The sequence below is a fragment of the Dipteris shenzhenensis genome, chromosome 10 (assembly GCF_047967505.1).
Source record: "Dipteris shenzhenensis isolate YYH24624 ecotype China chromosome 10, Dip_SZ_1.0, whole genome shotgun sequence".
NCBI lineage: Eukaryota > Viridiplantae > Streptophyta > Polypodiopsida > Gleicheniales > Dipteridaceae > Dipteris > Dipteris shenzhenensis.
Window position 1 is genome coordinate 51604035 of NC_141605.1, and position 19095 is coordinate 51623129.

Genomic DNA, 19095 nt, shown 5'->3' on the forward strand with positions numbered 1-19095 from the left:
TTTGTTTTGAAACATGTGAGACAAGTGCCTAAGCTGACCAAGAGTCTTATTTCAGTGGGTCAAGTAGATGATGCTGGTTTTCACACCACTTTTGGCTTTCACAGTTGGAAAATTCAAAAAGGCTCTATGCTTTTGGCCAGGGGTGCCAAGTGTGGGACTTTGTATCCCTTACATGTATCAGGGGTATTTGATCATGCTGTTGCAATAACTGAGCAGCCAAGCACTTCTTTGTGGCATTGCAGGTTGGGGCACATGAGCCAGAATGGAATGAAACTCTTATGCCGTTTGGGTTATGTACCGCATTTGAGTTTCTCTCATTTTGAATTTTGTGAGCATTGTCTCTATGGGAAGCAGACTAAATCAGCCCATAAAAGAAGGGAAAAGAAAGAGTTTGAAATGCTTGATTTGGTGCATTCAGACGTATGTGGTCCCATGCCTACACACTCATTAGGCGGGGCTGAATACTATGTGACATTCATTGATGATGTAACTAGGAAAGTGTGGGCTTATGCTATAGCTCGGAAGAGTGATGTGTTCCAGGTATTTCAGAAATGGCTGGCCTTGGTTGAGAATCAGTCAGGTAGAATGCTTAAATGCTTACGGACTGACAATGGTGGAGAGTATCTCTCTCATGACTTTCAGCATTTCTGTGATACACGTGGGATTAAGAGGGAGCTCACATCCCCTCGTACTCCAGAGCAAAATCCAGTTGCAGAAAAGATGAACCGTACCATTCAAGAAAGGTTGCAATGCATGCTTTCCAATGCAAGTCTTTCTGGTGGTTTTTGGGCTGAGGCAATGAAGACTGCAGTGCATGTGATCAATAGATCACCTAGTAAGAGTTTGGATGGTGGTATTCCTGAAGAGGCATGGAGTGGCAAGAAGCCTTCTTACTCTCATTTGCGTATATTTGGGTGTGAGGCATATGCACATGTGCCAAAAGAGCTTCGAAAGAAGTTAGATCCTAAGTCTAGGAAATGCATCTTTCTGGGTTATGGTGAAAGTGGAGAGATGGGCTATCGTCTCTGGGATCCAGAAGCAAAGAAGATCATACGCAGCCATGATGTGGTCTTCAATGAGAAGAAGATGCATAAGGCACCCATGAGGGATGTGGAAATGAGGAGAATCACTTTCCAGGATGTGAATCCACCTGCATATGTTGATAGACAGCAAGCTGTCCATGCACCAAATGTGCAAGAAATGGTACAACCAAGTACTCCCATAGGTATACAATCAAGGGTAGATGATGGATCATCTATTGGTGGAAATGATGGGCCAAATGTGGCTGATATGCAAGTGGGACAGCAAGCTGAAATGCCCTTGAGAAGATCATCTAGAGTGTCTAGACCACCTGATAGGTTTGTTCCAGGGGTAGACTATGTGATGCTTACTGATTGCGGGGAGCCTTCTTGCTACAAAGAGGCTATGATGTGTGAGGATCAACGCAAGTGGGAGTATGCTATGCAATCAGAGATGAGTTCACTTATGAAGAATAAGACTTGGGACTTGGTTTCTTTGCCACATGGAAAGAAAGCATTGCCATGTAAATGGGTCTACAAAATGAAGGTCACAGGTGATGATGTGCCTAGGTACAAGGCCCGTTTGGTTGCTAAAGGGTTCAAGCAAGAGAAGGATGTGGACTTTAATGAGATATTCTCTGTAGTTGTGAAGATGACCACACTTAGATGCATGCTTGGACTAGTGGCAGCAGAGGATATGGAGCTTATGCAGATGGATGTCAAGACAGCTTTCTTGCATGGGGATTTGCATAAGGAAATTTACATGGTGCAGCCGGAAGGCTTTGAAGAAAAGGGCAAAGAGCATTTAGTTTGCAAGCTAAAGAAGAGTCTCTATGGTCTTAAGCAAGCACCTAGAGAATGGTATCAGAAGTTTGATGCTTTCATTCGGTCCCAGGGTTTTAGAAGGAGTGAAATTGATCACTGCCTCTACACTAAAAGGGCTAAGGATAGTAGCCTGATAATCCTGACACTATATGTGGATGACATGCTATTGGCTAGCAAGAATACTTATGAGCTAGATGCATTAAAGGCCAAGTTGCATGAGGCCTTTGATATGAAGGATTTGGGATTTGCAGGTCATATTCTTGGTATGCGCATCATGCGTGATCGGAGTAGGAAACTCCTTTGGCTTTCACAAAAAGAGTATGTTACAAAAGTATTGCAACGTTTCAATATGGAGAGGGGGAAGGCAGTGAGTACTCCATTGCCTCCATTTGTGAAACTGAGTCATACAGATAGTCCCAAATCAGATGAGGAGAGGGCCATGATGGCCAAGGCTCCTTATGCATCAGCAGTTGGGAGTCTTGTGTATGCTATGATAGCTACTAGACCAGACATTGCATTTGCAGTGGGAGTTGTTAGCCGGTATATGGCTAATCCAGGAAAGAGGCATTGGGAGGCAGTTAAGTGCATCATGAGGTACATGAAGGGTACCAAGGAGATGTGCATTTGCTTTGGTAAAGGAGACATGCGTGTACTTGGGTACACAGATTCAGACTATGCAGGGCATGTGGATAGTAGGAGATCCACTTCTGGTTATGTGTTCACCTTTGCAGGTGGTGCAGTGTCGTGGATGTCTCGCGCACAGAAGTGCATTGCTTTGTCTACCACAGAGGCTGAGTATGTTGCAGCCAAAGAGGGTTGCAAGGAGGCTATATGGCTTGATCGGCTAGTGGGAGATTTGGGGATTCATACAGGTGTACCGACATTGCATAGTGATTCCATGAGTGCTATTCAGCTAGCACGGAATCCGGTCTTTCATGCAAAGACCAAACACATTGAGGTCAGGTACCATTTCATCAGGGAGGTACTTGAGGACAAGCGCATAGAGCTTGTCAAGGTTCATACAGATGATAACCCTGCAGATATGCTGACGAAGAGTCTACCTAGTCAACGGTTTGAGTATTGTCGTGTATTGATGGGCATTGGATAGTATGTTCACTGGTCGTTCTCCCTTAAAGGCACATTGTCCTTTAAGTGGGAGGTTGTGGGGGTTAAAGGTCACTGTGCCTTTACCCCGGTTATGTACAATACTCAAAAACATATATAAATGAATGAAAAAGAAGATTAGGGTGGTTCTGCACCCACCAAAACTTGTGGCTCTCTGTCTTTCTCTCTCCTTCTTCTGTTCTTGCTTCCGTTGAGAGCACTCTCACCAATGACCTCGTTCAGGACAACCTTTTCACATATTACAGTGTACGGACCCCATGATGGTAGCGCATATCTATCCCGAGATATCTCAGTGCCAATGGTGGTCGGTTGCCTCACAACTGCCAGATTCCTCGTTCATTTGCGATGCAGCTATATGTTGAGTTCATCCTTGGGCATAGGGTGGATTATCTCAGTGCGCGTGCTGGATCAGGAGTTGGACATGGCAGGATGGGATGCTAGCACAATAGATAGCAGGGTGCGATGTCAGCACCAGGCAACAGAGCTTCATACTATCCCTACAATAGCATTACGATCCATTAGAGGATGACTACATTTAGACATTCATTTTGTAGCAACATCATTGCACGACATGGTCTCCCCTGTCGAGATTTGTACATGTAGAGATCATTGTTCTTGATCTAGAAAATTTGCCATGTTTTTTTTCTTTCCAAAGTTCATTTAGAAGGATTTTTGCATGTGCACACTACAGATTCCACCTCCCACAAATGAGCGTGACTCATGTATTGCTGATTTGGAGGCGCGGTTGGTAGAGTCTACCAGCGAGGTTAGTTGTTCATCGTCTTTTACTATATTCTTGTGCTACATGCGTTACTCATGTGCTATGCCCCTTTCTCACCTCACGATGTGTGTTTGTTTGGAAGATGGGGACTCGAGTATGATAGTTAGAGCCAGAGTTGTAGGAGCAGAGGGTCTCGACACACATTGCATACCATCGAGCTGAGCACTATTTGTATCAGCTGAGACATATCTCACATGACAAGAGTCGCCATAGGATACACCCTGATGTTCCCACCAGATGTCCCATAGACCCAGCAGTACTCTCTAGGATCCCATGTCTACTTGCATCCTTTGCCAGGAGGATTTTGATAGCATAGGATTTTTTGGCCTAGGATGCCGCCATCTCGCTCATCTCCATTTCCTGACCCACCATATGGTTTCACGGGCATGCTGCTCAGTTTGTTTTACTTATATCGGAGTGCCTACCTATCGCAGACTAAGCATGGAGACTAAGCATGGATGACCTATACCCTGGACGTGGCCAGATTATTGATCGCATTGCCCGCACGATCTTGACATAGCATTATAGGGCAGAGGCACAGAGGGATTTTCTTGAGCAGGAGGGATTTGATGCCGTAGTGATTGTCGCATGTATACCTTGATAGTTCTTGTATGCAGACTTCATGCTCGACGATGAGGCATGAGCAAAGGAGGCACGATGCATCAAGCGAGAGGCACACCCAACGATATCCTTGCAAGATTGGGTGCAGCAGAATATTGGGGAGGATCTGGACCAGCGGCTCATACATGAGGAGGATCTTACTCATGCTGGATTTGAGGCACAAATCCATGCAGATTAGCAACTCTGGGAGCTCAGCATGCATATGTGGAGGACACGAGGATTATGGAGATACAAGAAGTGGCTCAGCGTGCTGTCGCATCCCATGGAGACGAGGCTAGACCTTCTACATAGCAGACGATCAGGCAGCATGTCCTGCAGGAGCCACGTTAGAGGGTGATTAGAGGCACCTATATTAAGTTGTCCAATTCCTCCGATGATAGCTGATGTAGGTGGCAGATACTTTGATGATCATGTACGTGTATTTTGATGACCATGCATGTACTATGAGTTATCTACTTTGATGATCATGTATGTACATTGATGATGATTGATGACTATAGATGACATGCGTGTCGTGCGATATGTGATGATTATGGTGGTTTTGTTCTTTTCACCATGTGATTCTATTGTATCTTTGTTTATCATGATATTCTCTCTCTCTCTCTCTCTGTGCAATCTTCTCTTGCATAAAATGTAAAGAATGCAATGGATTCAATTCAAACACCTTAATGGGAGAATTTGTTATCAATGATTGAGAAAAGAAGTGGGATTTGGGGCTAGGCCTTGAATGCATTATATGCCGTCAATTTGCATTGTACAATAGAAGGGATAGAAGAAATATGAACCTTCAAAGCACTCATTGTACTGCAAGTAGCTTAAGGGTGTATATATGCTAAAGGGGATTAAACACCCATCAAGCATCATAGGTAGATAAGAATATTGCTTTAACGTCAATACATGCTTTAACAAAAGTAATTTATATATATGTTTGGTCTCAAGTGCCATAAGATATTTTAATAGTGTGATGTTAATCTCACATCATTCCATTGCTAAAATTCATTTAAGAAAACATGTCACTCAAAAATTTTCAATAAATGAATAAGTGTGCCTTCAAACTATCATATGCTAGGGTCCTAACATGGTGGCAATTGTATCTATACCATCAGCACTTATGGCACAAGGACCACCATGACTACAACTCTCTTTAAAATCAATTTTTGGACAACAAGCTAGATGATTGGCTTTTGATACTATTCCAATAGATTGATATGTTTATCTTGTGAGACAACTCTTAATAAACACCATATAAACTTGAGTTTGACTTTTATGAATAAAAAGTGAAGTGCTGCTTTTTGTTTATAGTTAGAACAAGTTTGAATCTTGATTGCTATGCTTGAAGTTGTTCTAGAATATTCTCAAAACTACTTCAATGAGAGTTTGAAGTAGCAAAGAGGAGACTCTGTGGTCTTTGAGGGACCAAGCTTTGTAATGTCTAAGTTCAAGACTCTATAGTCTTAATGGTCCACACTAATAATATTAAAAATATTCAAAAGGAGATCGAAGTTAGGTTCCTAAATATAAAATATATGTGTCCACTAGTCTTTTTCAAATTTTCGACTAAGCGAATGACCTAAGAAATTTTGAAAGACAAGACATGAAGCTTCATCATTATGCTAAACATTATTCTGAAAAATCTCAAAACTACATTGATGAGAGTGTAAGGCTAAAAGCAAAGAGAAAACTCTCCAACTTCCAAGATCAAGCTACATAATATCAAATCAAGCTTTGTAAAATGGGCCCTTTGACCTCCCTATGCCCACCTTCGGTGTCAGATGGGACTCAAACTTTGCAAGAGAATGGAGACCATAGGGTTTTGGACCTTTGCAAAATTTGAGCCCAATCTGACACATGGACATGCAAATCCTAATGACCCATTCCATATTTTGCACCTTCACTGATGTAACGAGGTGCATAGAGTGAAAATGAGCCCTTTGACCTCCATGTGCCCACATTCGGTGTCAGATGGGACTCAAACTTTGCAAGAGCATGGAGACCATAGGGTTTAGGACCTACAAAAGTTTGAGTCCAATCCAACACATAGACATGAAAATCCTATTGACCCATTCCATATTTTGCACCTTCACGTATGTAACGAGGTGCATAGGGTGAAAATGGGCCCTTTGACCTCCCTGTGCCCACATTCAGTGTCAGATGGGACTCAAACTTTGCAAGGACATGGAGACCATAGGGTTTAGGACCTATGCAAAATTTGAGTCCAATTTGACACATGGACTTGCAAATCCTAATGACCCATTCCATATTTTGCACCTTCATTGATGTAATGAGGTGCACAGGGTGAAAATGGGCCCTTTGACCTTCCTGTGCCCACATTCGGTGTCAGATGGGACTCAAACTTTGCAAGAGCATGGAGACCATATGGTTCAGGTCATGTGCACATTTTGAGCCCAATCGGACACATGGACATGCAAATCCTATTGACCCATTCCATATTTTGCACTTTCACGTATGTAATGAGGTGCATAGGGTGAAAATGGGCCCTTTGACCTCCCCATGCCCACATTCAGTGTCAGATGGGACTCAAACTTTGCAAGAGCATGGAGACCATAGGGTTTAAGACGTGCAAAATTTGAGTCCAATACAACACATGGACATGCAAATCCTATTGACCCATTCCATATTTTGCACTCCCACGTATGTAACGAGGTGCATAGGGTGAAAATTGGACATTTGACCTCCACGTGCCCACATTTGGTGTCAAATGGAACTCAAATTTTGCAAGAGCATGGAGACCATAGGGTTTAGGGCCTGTGCAAATTTTGAGCCCAATCCGACACATGGACATGCAAATCCTAATGACCCATTCCATATTTTGTAGCACCTTCACTGATGTAACGAGGTGCATAGGGTGAAAACAAATTCTATTGACCCATTCTATAGTTTGCACCTTCACATATGTAACAAGGTGCATGGGGTGAAAATGGGCCCTTTGACCTCCCTGTGCCCACATTTGGTGTCAGATGGGAATCAAACTTTGCAAGAGCATGGAGACCATAGGGTTTAGGACCTATGCAAAATTTGAGTTTAATTCAACACATGGACATGCAAATCCTATAAACAATTTATTAATCCTTTATTGCATAGTACTTGTACAACAACCATTTAAATCACCAAAATACGATATGCCATTGGAACATAACTATTAATAAACCCTTGTACATGATAAAACAAGGAATGGAATGAAGGAGGCAATGCGGATGATGAATAAAAAAGAGTCAAATACAAGATGTGCATGACACTATATAAAACCAATCATGTCGTATACAGTGAAATGCATAAAAAAGTCCATGCAAAATACAATGGTGTGCTCACAATGTGAGACTATAGATATCCAATATAATGACATGTAATAAACTAGAAATCCCCAATACAATGATATACCCTAAACTATTCCTCAGGATATGCTCTCATCCCAATAGTCACAAGTATGCTCTCGTGATCCTCAAAAGCAAGGCGCCATCGTGGAGGGATGTCATCTTATGACTGTGAACACGAGTCAGGTGAACCTTGATCACAACAACACGATGGGAATACATGTACGTCGCCTCACAATCTACCATGTACTCCTGATACTTGAAGAAGCGACCATGCTTATGTACTTGCTCAAAGTAGTACCTAGCTACGATCATGTTATGAGCATCAAAATGGATCCCATGCCCATCCACTACGCACGCTCTTCACCATAGAGCATCTCAACAAATAGTAATCCACATGCTCAGGACTGCCCTCTAGAGCAATGACTGCGAAGATGTCATCAATACGTAAGAGATCTGTCAACTGGTCGTAGTCTCTGCTAGAATTGAACCCTACATCCTGATCATCACATGTAACACCTCCCAGGGCTGGATGGGGGAAAGTATGCATCGCATCCATGGATCAGCCCATGGCACCATGGAACAACCTCCCCAATCATCATGATGCATGTCGAGCAAAAACATGCAAAGCGTCGAGAAAAGATTGTGGGGTTTGAGTTGCCTGTGCTCCTGATAGAATGTAAATCAAGAGTGCCAGGCACGGTATGACAATCAAAAGGCCTGTACCGATCAATGCTCCCTACGTCTGCACACTAGAAAAACCATATGACAACCCTATCATCACGTGACTGAAATGAGGAGAACGCACTAGTGCCTAAGTGCTGGGTACACCACTGCACCACATCTCGTGCATCCACAAAGTGAGCGGCACTGTGATGCAAGTGGTGTCACCGTAGAGAATGCTTCACACAAACACCTACCCCATCATGCTCTCCTTTACCATGCCCTGTCTCAAAGTAGCTCCACATCACCGGAATGCCTGTATTGCGGTGCCATCTGTAGAACCAATTAAACTTCCTAGCAGACTTGAACTGACCACCACAAGTGTCAGATCAACTCAATGCCATTGCCATGTCACACCCTGATCCCTTAAGAAATTGTCATGGAGGCTGAAACAATGCTACACAAAATGGGCATCGTTCATCACTAATGTAGAAGTGATACTCTCGCACAATGACGTGCGAGTCCATGGTGCTATCAATGCCATCCACCTGAGCCTGTGCATGATTATAGATAATATGCACAAATATAGCAACCTATAAGATGGCACAGAAAAAACAATGCAGAAAATGGAAAGAAATAAATGAAATACACAAGAAAACACAAGTAAGAACAATACTCGTTCACACGTCACCTGTTCAAAAAAATAATAATTTGATTGGATCTCGTGCTGTGGTATAAAGGTATAGTTCTCCATAAAGTCCACCATCGAGACAACCACCCCTATGGGAAATGTGCTCAAGAAAGCATGAAATTGTCGATCCTCCCACTTCTCAGTGTGGGAGTGGCGTATGTAGTGGTACAACTTCCCTTGGAAAGCATCAATGAAAGCAACACGTGGAGTATGTTGCTCCACAAGCTACAACCTCTTGGACTGTGCACCACCATCTAATGTTAACATGATGTACTCGTACTGCTACCAGTGCACAATCTCCACATCATTGACATCTAGCGGAACTTGTGGCACTCTAGCAAAGTGACCACACACTGTACACCTACCCTCTACACAATGAAGGGAGTGGTACAAAGTATCGCCATCTCGTGCACACAATATGGAGTGAATGAAGTCACGAGCGCTAGTAGGCACCACTCCCGTGTGACCATCAAGGGAATGAAATACATTATACATCAATCCAAAATCAACATGACAGCGACAACAACACATGTCATGCTTTCTGGAGCACCACACAAACCATGGCCTGCATCACTCAAATGACCTCTACCCAATCCTGAACTTCGTGTGTGCCTCTACAAACTGAGTGTACAACTTAGTCTGGGTACACTCCAAAAAACACACACCATGCTCAATGTACACACCATGTGACACCTTCTTTTGCACTGCCTTCTTGAACACTGGAGATGCCCTACAATGCTCCTCCTAAAATTGTTGTATGATGGACCTAGTGCGATCATCCAATAGTTGATCGCTATGGGGTGCACGGCCACTCAAAGCCCAAAGAGCATCAATATCATGGTCCTCTAGACTCTACCTCTTAATCATATACTCATCATATATGCTCGCAATGTGCGTGGTGCAATGTCAAGGAGACGCGATGTGGTGCGTACATGGCCAACCATCTGGGGTCTACTAATGGCAGCCACAATGGCACGACGTGCTGCTAAGGCATCTGCGGTGTTCCTACACTTGATGGATGCATAGGACCAATGAACACTAGAAAGGACCTCGCTACATACTGCCCTATCTCTGGATGCAACAAGACGAGCAAGCCTCCTACACTCCACGAATGTAGGGTGATCTATCAAGCACGATAGTAGAGCTGACTGTGAAGCTGGTGTAATGTCGCTGAAAAATGACTCCACTATCCTACTAGCACGATGAAGAATGGTAGTCCTGGGCAAGTCATGTCATGATCCATCACAAGGGGGAGGTGAGGGGGAGGGGGCGAGGGAGGGGTGGGAGGTAGAGTGGATGGGGTAGAGCTAGAGGGGGGGGAGGAGGGGGGGGAGGTAGAGTGGAGGGGGTAGAGCTAGAGGGGGAAGGGGGGGGAGGTAGAGTGGAGGGGGTAGAGCTAGAGGGGAGAGGAGGGGGACGTATAGTAGAGGGGGAAGAGCTAGAGGGAATAAAGGAGGGGGGAACAAGAAGGGGGGGAGAGATGCAAGGAAAACGGAGACGAGGTGGAGTGAAGGAGGGAAGTGGATGGGGGAGGGGGGTGAGGAAGGGTGGAGGGAGAAGAGGTGAAGGGGAGTAAGGAGGTGGAGAGGGTATGGGGGGGAGGGGGAGGGGAGAGGGTATGCATGGGAGGGGGTGATGAGGTGGAGGTGGTGGGGGGGGCTGGAGGGGGAGGAGGGAGGGTGGTGGGGGGAGGGAGGGAGGGAGGTGGGGGTGGAGGTGGGAGATGGAGGTGGGGGTAAGGGTGCATCAGCAGTAGCACGAGCTCTCGCTCTCGCTCTCGAGGCTCTCTTTTGCTCATGCGCCTTCCTCTTTCACTCCTCGTCCACCACGAGAGTATGAGTAGGGGGCTTCTTGCTTCTATCACGTCTATCGGATCTATGGCTTTGAGAACCCATCTCAATGAAGGTAGGAGAAAGTGACAAGTCATGGGAAGGCAAGAATGGAGAGGCTCCAAACAAAGGATGCATGAAATGAGTTCTAAAAAAGTAGTCTCTTATAGAGAGGTTGGACAATCCTCCCCTAGATCTTGATTGGATTTGATTGGCTTTTATTGGATGTAGTTTGGCTAAATCTATTGGTTGTGGTGATTTGGTGGCTCTTCGAATTTGAATCTTGATTGGATTTAGTTTGGCTAAATCTAGTGGTTGTGGTGATTTGCCAAAATAAGTGGCTCTTCTAATTTGACATAATTTTATAGTTTTACACTAATTCTAAAGGAATGCTAATCGGATTTCATGTTTGCATAATATAATGATATATTATTATGTTAAATTTTAATTTATTTCCAAATTAACCTAATGGTATGTCCTAACATTTTGATTATGTCATGCAAATATTATGTTTTCACCTAATTTTATTTCCATATTAACCTAGTGCTATGTCCTAACATTTTGATTATGTAGCAAATATTATACGTTAACCTATGCTAAACAAATGGTGTATTGCTATAGTTATGTCGTAATACAATTCACCTATGCTAATTATTGAATCAAATTCCACGCATAATTTTTTGCGGGGGAAATTCCACGTATATTTTTTTGCGGGGGAAATTCCATGCATATTGGCATAACCAGGCGATTTGAAGATTAGCATGAGCATGCATGCTCATGCATCCATGCATCAACATGATTGATGGGTGATGTGGCTCCATGCTTACTGCTAAGATGGGCATGGTAAAGGTATTTGCAAAGTTTCATGACCATGCCTGATATAACCCACAAAAGGGGTTGGAAAGGAAGATCGACTTTGTCCGCACAAGGATTTTTTAATTTTCTTATTTTGGAAAAATCAAATCTCACATGGTTGCGTTACCCCCTCCCCCTCAGCCCTTCATCCACCCCTTCCCTCTCCTCCTATCTTTTTTATTTTTTTTCCAAAACATCATTTCTCCCCTCCCCTTTCCCTCTCCCATGCCCCTTCCTCCTTTTTTGTGTGAAAATTCTTGCCGCCACGCGGCAGCGCAAGAGACCTCTCCTCCCCTCTCCTCCCCTTTCCTCTCCCCCTTTTCCTTCTCTCTCCTATCTCCTCTCTCTTCCCCTTCCCCTCCGCTCTTTTTCTTTCCCTTCCCTCTCCTCTCTCTCTCTTCCCCTTCCCATCCTGTCCCCCCCCCCCCTTCTCTCTCTCTCTCTCGCAAGAGCTACCCTACCCTCCCATATATATATATATATATATACTAGGATTTTTGCAATATAGAGTAATGTAAGAATTATGTTTCTTAGTTTTTGCATTATTAGTACAAAATGATAGTGTAAGTAAATAAACTTTTTATTCCAAAAGGGTAGTGCCACCTTTTGGTTTGGGAAGGATATTTTCATAGAATGGAATTTTGAATAGAAATTTAAGTACAAAAGTGAATTGGGACCGTGCACCAGTCTATATAAGATGTTACGTTAAATTTCATAATTTAAATTTTATTTGCTTCAAAAAGCTCTCAAGTTTGACTTACTTTTTGGCTTTAATTTGTTTTTTAATAGTGGTTTTTAAATAAAATTTTATCCAAAAGTACTTATGAGAACGGATTTAGACATTGAAAAGTTCAAAATTAATAAAATGTATGTTATTTAATGCCTTAGATGCCTAAAAACATCTATATATATATGAAGCATGGAAGACAATGGAAGGTGTGATTTGGACGATTTGAAGAAGTGGAGTGTTCATTTGTTAGTGTTGCCTTGCAAGGCATCGCTTTATTCAAACAAGGTGAATGATATTCAATCATTCATAAGACTTGCCCAAGATAAAAAAAGTAACACTACAAGGCATAGGCCATTTTCCGACGGAAATACCGACGCTTTTTACATTAAAATTTTTTTTTTTCACGGGCGCAAAGGTCGCTATAAAAGTCGTTAAAATCGTCGGAAAAGGAGCGTCGCTATAAACCGTCGCTATATAGCGACGCTGTTAATCGTCGCTATATAGCGACGATGTAAACGTCGCTATATAGCGACGATATAAACGTCGCTATATAGCGACGATGTAAACGTCGCTATATAGCGACTCTGTTAATCGTCGCTATATAGCGACACTGGTAAACGTCGCTATATAGCGACGATTAACAGAAGGTAAAAAAAATGGTTAGTGGGGCTAAACAGGGCCAAAAGGAAGCCCTGTTTAGCCCCACTAACCTTTTTTTTTTTTTTGTAATTACAAAAGAAAGTTTTTTATAACAAAATTTCCCTTGCTTGCAGGGTGATACAAAATTGTTCTTGTGAACGATGAGGAAGAAATGCATATACATATACAACTGTGTTTGAAACAAAATTACCCTGTGAAAGGGCGATACAAAATGGCTCTAACGAGTGGATATGAAAAATGCTACTACCACTACTAATCCGAATCCGAATCCGAATCGTCTTGTTGGGCTGTTCCCTGGTCCTCGGCACCTGCATCTTCTCCCTCGTCCCCGACACCTCCGTCTTCTCCTTCGTCATCGGCACCTGCGTCCGATCCTTGCCCCTGTTGATCGCTCGTCTCTGATGATGGGACGCTTGAGCTTTGACCCTGAGAGTGAACCATATAAATCGAAAATTAGATTGGAACTTAAATTAAAAAGTGAGATTACAAGCAGGAGTAAACTTATACCGTGCGAGCAGCCACCTCAGCCCAATCGACTGTCGCTCCCATTGCCTCTTGCTCAATGAACCACGGCTTGGTTCCTATCCGAAATGCGCGCCGCGTCTCTGCATCCGTAGGAAGACGACCCATCGCAGCTTGCTATGGATCCAATTTACGAGAGTTAGAGTTAGCTAAAGTGCATGTAATATGTAAGTAAAACAAATAGAACAATACATTAAATGGAAAGAAGTAAACTTACCACGGTTGCCTCGAACGCATACCGTCCACCTGCACCAAAGTGCGAAGTACCTACGACATCCAGCCGTCTCTTCGCAGCCCTCCTCTGACCCTCGAACATTTCAGGATGGTCCCTATGTTGCTTCTTGAAGTACTTCCAATCAGTTTTGTCTGCCCAGCTGGGTTTAGACAACCCCTTTGTAATGGAAGTACGCATGGTTGATCTGCGATGCTTTAGGACCAAACCCATGCGCTCGAGCATATAACTGTTATTAAACTCCACATTTGGCGGATTAGGAAATCTGAGTTTTAACTCATCGATCACCGCCTGCTTCTTTTGGCCATCTTGATACCGCCAATCGATATTTATGCCGCTCTTGAAGTGATGACTCATCAACCGCCTCATGGCGGCCATCACTGCTTTGCCCTTTTTGTCTTCTATTATCTCTCCGGCAGATGTGATTTGATAGGAGAGATCCCCTGATGAGTAAGGGGGACTGACGGTAGCAGAGTCTGAAGGAGTGGAAGCTGCGCGACCGCTTCCGGATCGAGGAGTAGCTGTGGGAGTAGGAGAGGGAAAGGGACCTGACTGATACTGTGTCTCCGGACCAAGTGGAGACCTAAAGGAGCGTGAGTGTGCTGACTCGTCTACATCTCCTGAGTCAGCACAACATGAGCCGCCCATCCTACTCTTCCTTCCCTTGCAGGAGGCATGCGCAGGTGATGATCCCGCGGTCGAAGGGGCGCGAGGGGATGGCTGGGCTGTACGTCCACCCGTCGGTGTAGGGGAAGGAATTGCGGAGGTCCTCTGAGAGAGCAGAGAGAAGAATCTCGCTGCCTCCTCATCGCTCATCTGCGCTACAAACTCGTCGGGAGTCCCAACAAAGCCATGCGCGGCTAGCAAAGGAGTCCCCTGAGGGGTAGTCGCAGTGCTACGTGGAAGAGGGGTCGGACCAGGGGTAGTCACAGTGCTAGGACCGAGAGGAGTCGGACCAGGGGTAGTCCTCGGGGTAGTCGCCTGAGAGGAATCAAAGTCCTCTGGAGCATATAAATCGTGAGCTCTCCTCCTGCGAGGCTGTTCGTACTCGTCCGATGAGCGACGTGATCCCATGTCTAACATAGACACAAACACGAAAACAGAAAACAAATAAACAAACATGAGCATTCTCATAGGCATAGGCATAGGCAAGAAGAAAGAAGAGGGAAAGGAAAGAAGAGGGAAAGGAAAGAGGGAAAGAAGAGGGAAAGATAAGAGGGAAAGAAGATGTAAAGGAAAGAAAAGAATGAGAACGAGGAAATAGAGAATGAGAGAAAGGGAAAGAGATGAGGGAAAATAGAGAATGAGAGAAGGGGGAAATGAGAGAAGGGGGAAATAGAGTGGGAAATAGAGAATGAGCTTATGCAGAAATAGAGAATGAGCTTATGCTTCTCTCATTCTCTATTTCCGCATAAGCTCACGCATGTGCATGAGCTTATGCGGAAACTTAAGCATAAGCTCATGCACATGCATGAGCATAAGCATGAGAAGGATGAGTTTCCGCATGCTTATGCTCATGCGGAAAAAGAGAAGGAGCTTATGCAGAAAAAGAGAAGGAGAGAAGCATCTCTCATTCTCTATTTCCGCATAAGCTCCTTCTCTTTTTCCGCATGAGCTTATGCTTATGCTCATGGGTGAGCATGAGCTTATGCTCATGTTTCCGCATATGCGAAAATAGAGGAGGAGAGAAGCATAAGCTTCTCTCATTCTCTATTTCCGCATATGCTCACGCAAAAGAGAAAGAGAAAGAGCTTATGCGGAAAAAGAGAAAGAGCTTATGCGGAAAAAGAGAATGAGATCCGCATATGCTTCTCTCATTCTCTATTTCCGCATAAGCTCCTGCGGAAACTTCCGCATAAGCTCATGCTCATGAATAAGCATAAGCTCATGCTTATGCTCATGCGGAAATAGAGAAGGAGCTTATGCGGAAAAAGAGAAGGAGCTTATGCGGAATAAGAGAAGGAGCTCATGCGGAAACTTGCGGACACTTGCATGCGGAATAAGAGAAGGAGCTTATGCGGAAAAAGAGAATGAGAGAAGCATATGCTTCTCTCATTCTCTATTTCCGCATAAGCTCTTGCGGAAACTTACGCATAAGCTCATGGACATGAATGAGCATAAGCATGAGCTTATGCTTATGCTCATGCATAAGCATAAGCATAAGCTCATGCTTATGCTCATGCGGAAAAAGAGAAGGAGCTTATGCGGAAAGAGAGAAGGAGCACTTGCGGAAACTTGCGGATAAGCTCTTGCGGAAACTTGCGGATAGCTTATGCTTATGCTTATGCTTATGCTTGCGGAAACTTGCGGAAACTCATGCTTATGCTCATGCGGAAATAGAGAAGGAGCATAAGCATGAGCATAAGCATAAGCATAAGCATAAGCATGAATGAGCATAAGCATGAGCTTATGCTTATGCTTATGCATAAGCATAAGCATAAGCTCATGCATAAGCTCATGCTTATGCTCATGCGGAAACTTGCGAAGGAGCTTATGCGGAATGAGAGAAGGAGTTTATGCGCAAAAAGAGAAGGAGCTTATGCGGAAAAAGAGAAGGAGCACTTGCGGAAACTTGCGCATAAGCTCTTGCGGAAACTTGCGCATAAGCTCATGACAAGCTCCTTCTCTCATTCCGCATAAGCTCCTTCTCTATTTCCGCATGAGCATAAGCATGAGCTTATGCTTATGCTTATGCATAAGCATAAGCATAAGCATAAGCATAAGCTCATGCTTATGCTCATGCGGAAATAGAGAAGGAGCTTATGCGGAATGAGAGAAGGAGCTTATGCGGAAAAAGAGAATGAGAGAAGCATATGCTTCTCTCATTCTCTATTTCCGCATAAGCTCTTGCGGAAACTTACGCATAAGCTCATGCGGAAGAATGAGCATAAGCATGAGCTTATGCTTATGCTTATGCATAAGCATAAGCATAAGCTCATGCTTATGCTCATGCGGAAAAAGAGAGGGAGCTTATGCGGAAAAAGAGAAGGAGCACTTGCGGAAACTTGCGGATAAGCTCTTGCGGAAACTTACGCATAAGCTCTTGCGGAAGCATGAGCATAAGCATGAGCTTATGCTTATGCTTATGCATAAGCATAAGCATAAGCATAAGCTCATGCTTATGCTCATGCGGAAATAGAGAAGGAGCTTATGCGGAATGAGAGAAGGAGCTTATGCGGAAAAAGAGAATGAGAGAAGCGTATGCTTCTCTCATTCTCTATTTCCGCATAAGCTCTTGCGGAAACTTACGCATAAGCTCATGCGGAAGAATGAGCATAAGCATGAGCTTATGCTTATGCTTATGCATAAGCATAAGCATAAGCTCATGCTTATGCTCATGCGGAAAAAGAGAGGGAGCTTATGCGGAAAAAGAGAAGGAGCACTTGCGGAAACTTGCGGATAAGCTCTTGCGGAAACTTACGCATAAGCTCTTGCGGATGAATGAGCATAAGCATGAGCTTATGCTTATGCTTATGCATAAGCATAAGCATAAGCATAAGCTCATGCTTATGCTCATGCGGAAAAAGAGAAGGAGCTTATGCGGAAAAAGAGAAGGAGCACTTGCGGAAACTTGCGGATAAGCTCTTGCGGAAACTTGCGGATAAGCTCTTGCGGAAACTTACGCATAAGCTCTTGCGGAAACTTACGCATAAGCTCTTGCGGATGAATGAGCATAAGCATGAGCTTATGCTTATGCTTATGCATAAGCATAAGCATAAGCTCATGCTTATGCTCATGCGGAAAAAGAGAAGGAGCACTTGCGGAAACTTGCGGATAAGCTCTTGCGGAAACTTACGCATAAGCTCTTGCGGAAACTTACGCATAAGCTCTTGCGGATGAATGAGCATAAGCATGAGCTTATGCTTATGCTTATGCATAAGCGTAAGCATAAGCATAAGCATAAGCATAAGCTCATGCTTATGCTCATGCGGAAATAGAGAAGGAGCTTATGCGGAATGAGAGAAGGAGCTTATGCGGAAAAAGAGAATGAGAGAAGCATATGCTTCTCTCATTCTCTATTTCCGCATAAGCTCTTGCGGAAACTTACGCATAAGCTCATGCTCATGAATGAGCATAAGCATGAGCTTATGCTTATGCTTATGCATAAGCATAAGCATAAGCTCATGCTTATGCTCATGCGGAAATAGAGGAGGAGCTTATGCGGAATGAGAGAAGCATAAGCATAAGAGAATAAGAGGGATGCGGAAATAGAGAATAAGGGGGAAAGGAAAGAGAGAAGGGAAAAGAGAGAGGGGGAAAGAGAGAATAAGAGAAGAGGGAAAAAAGAGAAGGGGGAAAATGAGAAAAAGAGAAGGGGGAAGAGAGGGTTCTTACGCCCATCACTGCAGCTAGCACTTAAGGCGCTAGCTGCAGGCAAATGCAAATAACAAAAAGCTTAAATGGAAAGAAGAGGAAGCACTTACCTGTAAAAGTATGTCCCGCTCGGTGTAGTGGACTGGGCCCACAAAAGAGAGACTATGTCCCGCTCGGTGTAGTGGACTGGCCCTACAAAAGAGAGAAAACAACCCATTTTTTCAAATAAGATGTTAGTGGAAAGAGGAGATCACAAAAGCAACTTCTTGAAAGGAGACAAGGAAAGAGAAGATTGAGGAGACAAGGAAAGGAGGAGATTGAGGAGAAGAGAAGGAAGAGAAATACATAAAGAAGAGGTGAGTTTCTTTCTTTCTTTCTTGAAATTTCGTTTTTTGTTTGAATCCTTTCTAATCAAGCATGAAAACTAGTTTAAAACTTTAGCAATACAAGTAGAAACACTCACAAAACCAAAGCTAACAAACAAACAACCTACATTGTTGAAAAAAACTCACCTTTTGAAGAACTTTCTTTCTGGAAACCAAAGAGGGAAAAAGGAGAGAGAGGGTGCACAAGAGGTAGGAGGAGGGTGAGGAGTGGGAAATAGGGTAGGAGGTTGCTTGGAATAGATGGGAGGTCAGTGAAAATAGGTGGGAGGAGATTTTGGAGAGCTTAGTTTAGAGATTAGGAAAGCTTTGAGCAAAACGCCGCGGGTTTCGGCATTTCGGGTTTTAACCCACAGCGTCGCTATATAGCGACGCTTATTCGTCGCTATATAGCGACGTTTTTAATTGAAAACGTCGCTATATAGCGACGCTTTCAATTAAAATCGTCGCTATATAGCGACGGAACAGAGCGTCGCTATATAGCGACGCTTACTGTTTGTTTTTTAATGAGGC